Source organism: Panicum virgatum, chromosome 5K (genome assembly GCF_016808335.1).
Source record: "Panicum virgatum strain AP13 chromosome 5K, P.virgatum_v5, whole genome shotgun sequence".
Taxonomy (NCBI): Eukaryota; Viridiplantae; Streptophyta; class Magnoliopsida; order Poales; family Poaceae; genus Panicum; species Panicum virgatum.
Window position 1 is genome coordinate 54,336,530 of NC_053140.1, and position 12,909 is coordinate 54,349,438.

Sequence of the window (12,909 nt, forward strand, 5' to 3'; positions counted from 1 at the left end):
GCGGCTCCTGACCAGCCTTCGGAGGACAATCGAATGTCCGAGGATCGGAGGTCTCCTTCGGGGAATGTTGCTGCTGGTTCTTCGGGGGCTTAGGTGTAGATTGGTTTGTAGTTTACTTTGGTAGTTTTCTGGCGCTTTGGTCTGTAAATATTGCCATGGTGCAGGATGTGAACAATGCTATGGTATTGATGAGCTGGGAGGCTTTTAGCCTTGCTCGTCCTGGATGCAGCGTTGCAGAGTATTTAATCTGGTCCGGTAGAAATTCATTGTAACGTGTTTTGCCCCTTGACCGAATGTGACTTTCGCGATTGCCTTTGTAATGACTTTTATTGCGTATCCTTCGTTTTCCTTTATGTGTGCATCCTTCGAGGTGCTGTGATGTGCATCCTTCGAGGTGCCTTGTGATGTGCATCCTTCGAGGTGCCTTGTGATGTGCATCCTTCGAGGTGCTTTGTGATGTGCAATGTGTTAGGCATATTTGCACCCGAATTTTGCAGAGTTTTACTGTTGTGGGGCTCTTGGAGAAAAACGTCTCCCCCCCCATAGCCTTCGCTTTTATTTGCCGAAGGACCTTTTTGTTTGTAATTTGTTTTTATCCGGGGCGACGCTCGTTAGGGTGGTTCTTGAAAAACGTCTCCCCCCCCTTCCTAATGAGTCGTTGCCCGGAGATATTTTTTGCTGGAGCGTTTGTTGTTTCGATATAAGTTTTGTTTGCCGACGAGGCAATGCGCGGAAACTTTGTTTTTGGTGAAAAAACGTCTCCCCCCTTTCTTTCGCGCTGTTGTTCTCGAGGGTTTTTGTTCTTTTTGTTTTGGGTAAATCGAAAGATGGGTGCCGAAGGTTCTTGTGGAAAAAAAACGTCCCCTCCCCCTTTCTGGCATCCATTTTTCGATTTTTCCGAGGCATCCTTTTGTCCTTCGCTTTGCACTTTATGTGCCCTTTTTGGATCGGATGCTTTGATAGGTCGAAGCCCTGTCGCGATTTTGCATTTGTTGTGTGCTTGTGCCGAAGGTGTTTTGGTTCGGACCTTTGGAAAGGTCGAAGCCCATTGGCGTTTTTGCACTTGTTGTGCGTTTGTGCCGAAGGTTTTTTGATTCGGACCTTTTGAAAGGTCGAAGCTTCTTGGCGTTTTTACACTTGTTGTGTGCTTGCGCCGAAGGTGTTTTGGTTCGGACCTTTTGAAAGGTCGAAGCCCCTTGGCATTTTTTGCACTTGTTGTGCGTTTGTGCCGAAGGTTTTTTGGTTCGGACCTTTTTAAAGGTCGAAGCCCTTTGGCGTTTTTTTGCACTTGTTGTGCATTTGTGGTGAAGATTTTTTGGTTCGGACCTTTTGAAAGGTCGAAGCCCCTTGGCGTTTTTGCACTTGTTGTGCGTTTGTGCCGAAGGTTTTTTGGTTCGGACCTTTTGAAAGGTTGAAGCCCCTTGGCGTTTTTGCACTTGCTGTGTGCTTTTGCCGAAGGTTTTTTGGTTCGGACCTTTTGAAAGATCGAAGCCCCTTGGCGTTTTTGCACTTGTTGTGCGTTTGTGCCGAAGGTTTTTTTAGTTCTGACCTTTTGAAAGGTCGAAGCCCCTTGGCGTTTTTGCACTTATTGTGCGTTTGTGCCGAAGGTTTTCTGGTTCTGACCTTTTGAAAGGTCGAAGCCCCTTGGCGTCTTTTGCACTTGTTGTGCATTTGTTTTGATAAATATGCAAAGTTTGCGGATTCTGCATATTTTGCTAACTTACTGTTTTGTTTGGCGTGCAGATGTTTGCCGAAGCTTGCCATTTGGGCTGCTTAGGCGAGAGGGACACTGTTTGGGGAAAATTCATTGTATTGAGGTAGTTTACATTGGGTCCGCCTCATTAAAAACCTCACCTCCTGTGCGGAGTTTCCCCTTGTGAGGAAAAGAGTACGGCCCGTTTACAATGTATGAAATAACTGAAAATAAATGCGAAGGTCCGCGATCGCTTATAGCTTCGCGATGCGTCCTTTTTACAAACTTAAATGTAGTATTTTTTGAGGCTGTCGGCATTCCAAGGATGCTGCAGCTCATTGCCTTCGGCGTCAGACAAATGATATGACCCTAGCCTGTTGCTTTTGATTACAAGGAATGGTCCTTCCCACTTGGGTTGTAGTTTGCCGGAGGTTTCGGCATTTGGCTTCCTTTTTAGGACCCAGTCTCCGACTGCGATGTCCTTTTTCTCTATTTTCTTGTCTCTCCACTTCATTGTTTCTTGTTGATACTTTTCTAGGTTTTCCGAAGCTTGCAGGATGTCTAGCTCTATGAGCTCTTTCTCCTCAGAGGGTGTGCCCTCGACTTGATGGGTCACCCTTAGGCTTCGATTCTTAAGCTCTTCTGGTGTCATTGCTTCGGCACTATATAGTAGCCTGAATGGGGTGAACTTGGTGGTTCTTGATTCTGAGGTGTTGTGGGACCAGATGACCTTCGGGAGTTCATCTACCCACTTGCCCTTTTTCTGATCGAACAAGCACTTCTTAATGCTACCGAAGACGATGCCGTTGGCCCTTTCGACAGCCCCGTTGGATTGTGGGTGGTACACCGAAGCAAAGATTACCTTCGTGCCAAGACTGTAACAGAATTCTCTGAAGAGTTGTGAGTCGAACTGTTTTCCGTTATCGACGGTGATCTCCCTTGGGACCCCGAACCTGCAGACGATGTTCTGCCAAAAGAATTTTCTGATTGTTTCCGATGTGATGTTGATGAGTGGCAAGGCTTCGATCCATTTTGTAAAGTACTCAACAGCAACTGCTGCGTACTTGTAATTGCCCTGAGCTATGGGTAGGGGGCCCACTAGATCAATTCCCCATCTTTGAAGAGGCTATGTGGGTGGTATCAGTTGAATTGGCTCCGAAGGTTTTGTGGACTTTGGGCCCATCATTTGGCATGCTTGGCATGTTTTCACTATGTGTTGAGCATCCTTCAGGGCTGTTGGCCAGAAGAATCCTTGCCTGAAGGCTTTGGAGACAAGTTGCCTGAAGCCAATGTGAGATCCGCAAGACCCGGAGTGAATTTCCTTGAGGAGCTCGATTCCTTCGGTCATTGAGATGCACATTAACTATGGGCTGGTTACACCTGACTTGAACAATTCTCCCTCGCAGATGACGTAGCCCCTTGCTCTTTGGAACATTTTCTTTTCCTCTTTCTCATTTGGCAGCTCAATGTTTCCCCGAAGGTACTCCATTATAGGTGTTCTCCAATCTTCGGTTGAGATGACTGAGATTTGTTTTTCTTTCTTCGGCTTGACCGAAGGTTCTGTGATTTCTTTGAAAAATACATCTGATGGTAGCTGCTCTTTTCTTGATGCTGCCTTTGCCAGTTTGTCTGCTTCGTCGTTCATGTGCCTCGGGATATGAACGATGTCGAAGCCTTTGAAATATTTCTCCATGGATCTAACTGCATCAAGGTACTCGATATGCTCGGGTTTTCTTGCCTCTGAGTCCTTTTCGATGTGACCTCTGACGACCTTCGAGTCTGTTTTGACTATGAAGTTTTGGTGGCCAAGGGCTTTCATTTTGCGAAGTCCTAGGAGCAAGGCTTCGTACTCGGTTGTGTTGTTGGTAGATGATTCTAGGTTGCCGAAGGTAAGTCGTGCTGCGTATCTTGTTTTTGCTCCCGAAGGAGACTCTATGATTGCAGCAATTCCCATTCCGTCGTTACACCAGGCCCCATCGCAGTGCACGATCCACGTTTCAGTCGAAGGTTCCTCCTTGAATGTTGGGGATGTCCAATCGGAAATGAAATCTGCTAGTACTTGTGATTTAATGGATGTTCTTCTTTCGAAGTCTATATAGAACTCCGAGAGCTCCGAAGCCCATTTTGCAATTCTGACTGAAGCCTCTTTGTTGCTGAACAAGTCATGCAAGGGTTGATCTGTGACCACGATTATCTTGTGAGCTTCGAAATAGTGTCGAAGCTTCCGGGCAGACATGACTACTGCATATGTGATTTTTTCTAGCTCTGAGTACAGGAGCTTCGAGCCTGCGAGAGCTTCGGATACGAAATAAACAGGTAGTTGCTTCTTTTTTCCTTCGCTCTCTCTCTCTCTCTCTCGAGCACGAGCGCTGCACTGACGGCGGAGTAGGATGCTACGATGTATAGGAGCAACACATCCTTCGGGTCAGGTGAGGTCGTTTTTACCATGTTCTGTAGGTGGTTTTTGAGCGCCTTGAGGGCTTCGCTTTGCTCAGGGCCCCACTCAAGTTTGTTTGCGCTGCGAAGGACCTTGAAGAATGGTCGGCTTCGGTCTGCAGAGCGTAGAATGAATCTGTTTAGGGTTGCAATCCGCCCTGTAAGTTTCTGTACGTCCCTGATGGACTTTGGCTCCTCCATATTCCAAAGAGCTTTTACTTTGTCAGAGTTTGCTTCGATGCCTTTGGTGGACACTAGGCATCCTAGTACCTTTCCTTTGTGAACTCCAAAAATGCACTTGTTGGGGTTCAAGGACAGTCCTGCTTTTCTTAAACTTGCTAAGGTTTCGGCCAGGTCTGCCACGTGGTTGGTTCTTATTGAACTGGTTACGACAATGTCATCAACGTAAGCCAGGACATTCCTTCTAAGTTGATGCTCTAAGACTACAGAAGACATTCTTGAAAAAGACTGTCCTGCATTCTTTAGTCCTTCGGGCATCCTCACGAAGCAGTAGGTGCCGAAGGGGGTTATGAAACTTGTTTTTTCTTCGTCCTCTTTCCTCATCCAGATCTGATGGTATCTAGAGAAACAGTCCAGTAGAGACATCAATTGACTGTTTGCCGCATCATCGACGACTCTGTCGATTCTTGGCAATGGGAAATCATCCTTTGGACAGGCTTTATTGAGGTTAGTGAAGTCAATGCACATGCGCCATTTGCCATTCTTCTTTTTGACCGGCACAGTATTTGCTAGCCATGTTGGGTACTTGACTTCTCTAATAACATTTGCATCTAGCAGTCTCTGGACTTCGGCCTTGACTGCTGCGACTTTTTCATCTGCCATTTTGCGAAGCTTCTGCTTCTTCGGCTTGATGTTTGGGTTGGTGTCCAGGCGATGCTCGATGATGTCTCTGCTGACTCCCCGAAGGTCGTTGGCGGACCATGCAAAAACATCTTGGTTCTTGCGGAGGAACTCGAGAAGTTCTTTCTCCTCTTCAGGCTCCAGGGTTGCATTGATAGTCACCATTTTGTCTGGGAGGTGTACATCAAGGGGGACCTTCTTGACTTCATAGTCTTCTTCGAAGGTTGTTTTTTCGCTGTCCCCTTGGTGCTTTTCGACGGTAACTAGCTTGGATTCAGTCCGAAGATTGTGCACATTTTTCTGCCTGGGGTGTATCCCCGTTCAATGTCCCGCGCAAGTTGCTGGTCCCCGCGAACGGTGATGACCCCTGCAGGAGCTGGCATTTTCATGCACAAGTATAGTTGATGGACGATAGCTTCGAACTTGTTAATTGTTCCTCTTCCTAAGATTGCGCGGTATGGGTAGGGCATTTCTACCACATCGAAGGTGATGTGCTATGTTCTTGCGTTGGCCGTATCTCCGAAGGACACGGGAGTGATAGTTTGCCAATTGCGTTCACTCTTTTTCCTCCGAATCCCATTAAAGGGATTTCCGAAGGCTGAAGCAGGCTTCGGTCGATACCCATCTTATCGAAGGTATCGGAGAAGATGATGTCTGCAGAACTGCCGGTGTCAACTAGTATCTTGCCAATCCTCCAGCCCTGAATGTTTGCCTCGATGACAAGAGCGTCTGTGTGTGCGTAGTTGATGAGGTTGACATCTTCTTCAGAGAAGGTGATCGGGGAGTGTGACCACTGGGTTCTCTTGGTTGGACCTTCGGAGACGATGCAATGGACTTGCCTGAAGTAGTCCCTGCGTTGCCTCTTGTTTTCGAAGTCCAGGGTAGAACCTCCGGAGATGGGCATGATCATGCCGAAGGATGGTAGTGCCGCGGGTTGGCTATTTGTGGTTTGGTTTTCTTGTTTTGGTGGGTGAGCTGGGGGTGGTGGTAGCTACTCCTGAGTGGGTTGAGCTTGGGTTGTGGGTTGAATGGTTTGCGTTGGAGGGTTTGGTTGCGGCTGGCAACTGTGATTGTAGTTGTAGTTAAGAATGGGTGGGCGGTATACTTGTGTAAATGGTGGAGGTGGAACGAACGAAGGCTGCGTGTACTGTATTTATTGAGGTTGTTGGGTCTGTGGCCATGTAGTGTGCCCAACTAGCTTGGCCTTTTTCTCGGCCTCCATTCTGTCAAGGGTCTTCTTCTTCTCCGGGCACTGGTTTGTTCTGTGGTCGGATTCAGATCCATGGAAGTGACAGAAGAATTTTTTGGGATCACGCGAAGGTCCACGACCTCGGCCCCTCCCTCTGCCGCGACCTCTGCCTCGTGCCCCGGACGAAGGCTGCTTGTCGTTTGAGCGTTGGGGCTCCGGCTCTGGTGGTGTCATGAAGGGATCGAAGGTTATCTGATCCTCATCTTCGTGCGAAGTTTCCAGAGGTAAGATGAGCTGGTGAGCTGGCTGCTTCTCTTGCTGCCATGTTTGCTGGTTGTATTTTTCAGCCTGACGCTTGATTCTTCTTTGCTCGACCCTTCTGCGGTGATCGGCGTCTGACTTCGCGTACTTTTCTGCTTCTGAATAAAGCTCCTCTAGAGTCCTCGGAGGCTCTCTTATGAGGTGAGAGGCAAGCTGACCAGGCAGGAGTCCCTCGATGCATTTTTCTATCGCATCTTTCTCTGGGAAGTTTGGAATTTGAGCCTTCTTTTGGACGAACCTCCGGAAGTAGTCATAGAGAGGCTCGCGGTCATGCTGGGGGCACTTGAAATCTTTGACAGTGTTGGTAGTGAGCCTTCTGAAGCCCTGGAAGTCCTGGAGGAGCCTTCCTTTCAGCTGATACCAGTTGTTGATTGATTGCGGAGGCAGGTACGAATACCAGTTAGCCACAGAACCTTCGCAGGCCATGACAATGGACTTGGCCATGGTGGAGTCGTCGTCTCCGGCCGAAGCGATGGTTGCTTCGTAGGCCATGTGGAACTGAGTTGGATCTGTTGTGGCGCTGTACTTGGGGAGCTGAGTTGACTTGTAGCCGAGCGGCCATGAAGTTCGCTGCAGAGCGACTGAGAGTGGCGAGGTCGGGTCAAATGGGAGGTTGACCGGCGGTGGCCTTTGGTTCTCATTATGAGCGAAGAATGTCTGTAGGATGATGCGGTTTTCTTGCTGGGAGGAACCTTCGGGGCATTTCTTGGTATGCCCTCTGTAAGCTCTCAACTTCTGCCTCCATCTCTGCTAGCCTGCGCCTGGCCTCGGCTAGCTTGTTGGCTTGGTCCATTGCCCTCTTTTTGGTGGCAAGCTGGGCTTCGGTGTTCTTTTTCTTCATTTCGAGGGCTTTGAGCTTGAGTGCTGCTTCTGTGAGTTGATGAGCTTCGGTGTTTTCAGTGTTATCAAACAGGTCTCCATGAGGGGCAGCTTCGTTGTTGATGTCTTCCATTTGTGGGTTGGCTCCTTCGTGCTGTGGTTGGGGGCCGTCGAGGGTGCGGCCAGGCTCAGTGGAGGTGCTTGTGGTGCCGGCGGTGGCTTTCTTCTTCGCTGGGGCCATCGAGGGTTGTCTTACGTGCTGGAACGGTGGGCGCCGCTGTTGGGATCTCTGCTTTGTAGATGCCCAGACAGGGAGCATGAACAGTAAGAAATGTTGTAATGAAAGCAAGTGTCGAACTCTCCAATAATGATCAGAAAATTCAACCCTCTACACTGTGAAGAGATGGGGCTATTTATACCCCTAGCTCTCGGCCTGGTCTTCCTAAATTGCCCCCTCCCAACTCATTTACAGCTCACTCTTACCCGGTTCCTGGGTAAAATTACAACGTGAGAGGTTTACAAATCCGACCTTCTCACGTATTCGGGAGGTGTACAAATCCGATCTTCTCACATATTCACGTTTTACTCACAAGTCTACAACCGACGAAGGTTACAACAACCTTCGGGTACCTCCGGGGGTTTGAGCCATGAAGGTTCCATGATCGAGCAATCAGTCGTCATCTTCGCTCCCGGTGGTGATTTCTTCTCCCGAAGGTCCTGGCCTTCGAGTTTACGCTTCCGGGTAGCCGAATGTCACCTTCGTCTCCCGAAGGTGGTCGCCGAAGGTCTTGCTCTTAGACTTTTTGCTTCCGAGCGGCGGTTTGTTTCCTTCGCCTACCGAAGGTGACCACCGAAGGTCTTGGTCTTTAAGCTTGCGCTTCTGAGTGACCCTTCGTCACCTTCGGGTACGCTTACCATCCTCTCGTTGGAGCCCTACAAAAGAGTTAGGGAGCATTTTCGAGGGTGGGAGCTTGACCCGGAGGTCCAATCCCCAACAGTGCGTATCCTGGCCACCCTATGTCCCTATCGAGCACACAACGAAAAGAAAGAGAGAAATGAATATTATACTAGTATACTTCTCCAAACAATTGCAGCTGCGGGCCGCATAATAACAGACAAATATTCTGTATTCTTTACTCTAATGATTTCCTTTATTTTTTTGTGTGTTCTAGTAAGGAAGCATTTGAACTGAAAATCCGTAAGAAGATGGACATTGTCATATCTAGTTTTTGAATTGGGGGTTTCAAGAATTGTGCATTCATGCAATTTCATTTATGCATTGGTACACAATGCTCAATTCTGAGACCAATCCCAATAAAAGTGTCTTATACATTAAATGTCATACCACATCAGCAACTTGGGTAGCATAACAAAGTGATTTATGGGGAGCGAGGGCGGGGGAGGGGGGTCATCGGATGAGAGATAAGTGTCATCAACACTTCGCCGGCATGGTTACTAAATTTTTTATTTTGATAACTATACGATGACATTTCCCCCTGAGTACATTGAGTACAAGCCAACTATATTGTTTATTTTAATGCATATATGAATGAGTCATATTATTGTTCCTCACCCCTTAACCGAGGATGGTTCCTCGCAGATCAATATCGCACGTCACATGAGTCGCTCGTGCTGACTCGCATAACCCTCCTCTAGCCCCTTCCCAAGCCACAACAACCAACAGCGTGAGGGGAAGGATGTAACACCCCAAATTCGGACCGGTCCGACCGGTCTGAGTAACCGGTCAGACCGGTTGGACGTATTATAACCCGTCCTTATCTTCCCCTGATATTTATTTTATTCCCACTCAACTCTCTTCTTCCCCGTTGAGCCAGAGCTCGAGCAGAGCAGGCCGCCGCCGCCCCTCCCTTCGATCTCCTCCCTCCGGTCGCCTTGCTTCGATCTCTTGCGCATAGAAGTTCCCCCACCGCCTCCTCCACCTTCCCCAACCTCCAGACTAGCTCTCCTCGGCCGAATCGGCGAGAATCGAGGCTCCAAGCCTCCATGGACAGTAGCTCCGCCCCTCGCCGTCGATCCGCCTCTCCGGTCGTCCTCCGCCCAAACAAGTCCCCAAAATGGGTTTGTGGTGAGCTCCTCATCCTCCTCGGCCTCTTTCCCCATGGATTCCGGCGCCGAGCCGCCCGGGACGCCGCCGGCCCCGGTCTGACCGGTTGTATATACCGGTCTGACCGGTGGAGCCTTTTAATTCATTCGACGAAAACTTTCAGCTTGCATAACAATTCAAGGAAAAATCCTAAAAATACAAAACTAGTTTTGTTTGAATGCGTAGATCTAAATCTCCAGGGGAACAATATTAGTTCTTGTGAAATGACCTTTTTGCCTCCGATAAAGTTTAGGTTGTGTTTTAGAATTGTTTAATTAATTTCGGTAAATAGGTTAGTCCAAAAATTATGAAACTAGGGCAATGGCTTGCTTTAGGAATGTGTAGTTCATTGCAAAAGTTACAGGTCTAGAAAACATCATTTAGTATGGTAATCAACATATCCGTGTACTAGTATGTTTATTAGATAATAACTAGTTTATGTTTAAGAAAGATATTGGCGTATACAATTAACACATTTTATCGGTGTAGTGTCATGCTAATTTTTTATTCATCATTAGAATGCATGGATACTACAGAAAATTTGTACCCGGACAATTTGGGCTAAAACCCGGAGTCTCCGGACGTGTGGGTTTGTAGTTTCTTAATTGTTAACTTCATCAAGAGTAGGCTTAAATAAATAGTCTTAACTAGCTTCTTATATGAAAATTTAGTACTTAATTATGTATTGTTCCTAAACTAGCATATTTCCCAATTAATTAAGGTTATACTTTTAAATAATCTCTTAGAGTTGTCAAACTATTTTAGCCTCCTATGTATTACTTCTTTGAATTCACCCAGAGGTTGATTGAGTAAAGAAAGAGTCTAGTAGCTGTAGCTTGCAATATATATACTTAGGACATTGCTCGGTTAGGACCGGTCTGACTGGTCGGAGGGACCGGTCTGACCGGTAGTGTGCTTGGGGTAATTCGGACCGGTCTGACCGGTCTGATGGACCGGTCTGACCGGTGTGGCGGCAGCTGAGCGGGTAGGGTTAGGGTAGTTGGTCCGAATCATTAGCAATTCTTCTCAGTTATGGGTTATTTTTGTAAATATGTAATTCATATATGCATTCTCTCATATCATATGCATATGCACACATGTAGATTCCGGTGCATGCGATCCCGTGATTGTGGAACAGGCGTAGCCGTGAAGCCCAAGAGCTAGCGAAGCAGGATTGAGAAGGAATTGTGAAGACCCTTGAAGATCCGGCCCAATGGTCGGAAGGGCCCAAGGCCTTACTAAAATTAACACTAATTTAGTGTTACCCTCAGGCAAGCCCCGGTGCACATCCTTTTATTTCAAACTATGACACCTATATTTATGTTGCTATTACTTGTGCATTAGGTTTAGAAATTGTTTGGAACCCTAGTTGCATGATCCCTAAGTTTCCTCGAGTTGTACTATTATGTAGAAGACGATAGAATGCTATGCTTAATAGAACTCGGTAGAAGTCAAGTGATTTCGGGTCACTCGCGAGATATAGGGCATTTAGATAAGTTAAATATATGGAATATTGAATTAGGTAAGGAAGGAAAAGAATTTGGAGACCGGGCGGGGAAAAGTTAGTCCCGTCTGTGTCGGTTAAGGACCGTTCGTTGTCTGGCCCTGTGATCGAGTTTGAATTGTACTAACCGCATGCCGGGAGTAGGAGGTAGTCGAAACCGGTAAGCCTAGTACTGCTTTGCTTCGAAAGTACAGGACTTCAACTCACCTCCTGGGGTAGTCGAGTAGTCGCGGAGAAATGGGGATGCATGTTTACTTTTGGTGGTCTCACGTTGAGCTCGGCTGACCATATGATGGTGGGGCGGTCCTGTAGTTCGAGGTGGGGAGGGGAATGGTTGGTGCGTGGGGTCCGACGGGACCTATACGTGCCGTGTTGGTTAGGTCCACCTTGCAAGGTTAAATCGAATCGATTCGCCGTCAGTCGCTCTCGGATATGAGCACCTTGGTCGCAGCACCGCATCGTAGAGATACAATATGGAATTTGGATTATACATTTATGATGATGGTTACATTGAATTATAGTATGTTTGCTCTACCATGTGTGCTCTAGTTGGTTTAGGCAAATAGTAGATTATAGTTAATCTATATAGAACCTGGAGCTAAAATATTAAAAATAAGAATCCACCTTTTAGATGTTTTTTCTGCAAAATAAACCACCAGCCAAATGCCTTGCATGTCTAGATATGTGGGCTAAGTATACCCAATAGTCGGGTAAGTCTTGCTGAGTATTAGTTGCTCAGGGTTTATTGTTTACCCTATTTCAGGTTTAGGAGCTAACTAGGTTTCACATCGGTGGGCTCGATGTGGCGCTTTGTCTTCACGTCTCGGTAGTACTCGACTTATCTCATTAGTTTTATTTATTCTCTAGTAAAAATGCTCTGTAAATTAGATTCTCTTCCGCTGCTATCTTTTCTTTTGTAAATTTTAAATTTAAAGCTGCTTTGTGAAAGCCTTAATATTATTTACTATTTTATAAGTTTTTATCATGTTGGTACCCTCTTCGCTCGCCTTTGTGCGGGACTTCTGGTGTGTTTCGATCGGCATGTGGGTTGAAAACAACCTGTCAAGTTACACTTAATTAAGCTAATGCGCCAGATGATGGCGGTTACGCTTAATTAAGCGTCTTAGCTCGGCGAGTCAAAAGAGGCCGCGGCAGCCAAACTCTAGCCCTAATCGGACCGCCGGTCTCACCTTACTTCAGGTTACAAAATCGGGTCGGGTCTGATTGCTTGCGTGCGAGATGGAGGCAACGGTTTATCAGAAGGATCTGACAAAGAAGTGGAGATCTACCGCCCACAATAAGAGGAAGATGAGGGGCTCGATTCGATTTCTAGAGAAGGTCCAGGTGGAGAAGCGCGAGGCGGGTGAGGAGGTCCACCAGGAGAAGAACGAAGAGGATGAGGAAATCGTTAGTTACCATCACCACTGGAAAAACTGCTACGCCGGTAGATACGGTTGCTTCGAAGACACGAGTAAGGCAATCTGATTCTCTGTTTGTGATGACTAAATAAATCCAATTCCAATCTCATACGAACTCGATCTTGCCTAGAACAATTAACTTCACGAAGAGATAAGATACTTGGTAGCTTTAAGGTGGATTCCATGGTGCCATTCTTTGAATAACCTATTTGTTGGGTCTCGCATGGTTTATTTATTTTATTTCTGAAGTTAGAAAGAATTGTTTCATATTTATTTGTGTAGTTTAGTAGAAATTTTTTATTTTGTTTCACTAGGTTAGAAAATATTGTTCTAAAAAAGTTAGAAAAAAATGTTCTCTTGTATATAGGGGTGGTAAAGAGCCTAATATTTTGAACTTAAAAATCTAAGGACCGGGGTCTAAAAGAATCGGGCTTTAATCTTATATAATTTTGAGCTAAAAAAATTTAAGAGCTTTGTTGGGCTGTGAAGAAACTACTAGGGTCATGGCTCATTACCACCCCTACTTGTATAGACACACATTTCCAACAAAGTAAAATTTAAAAG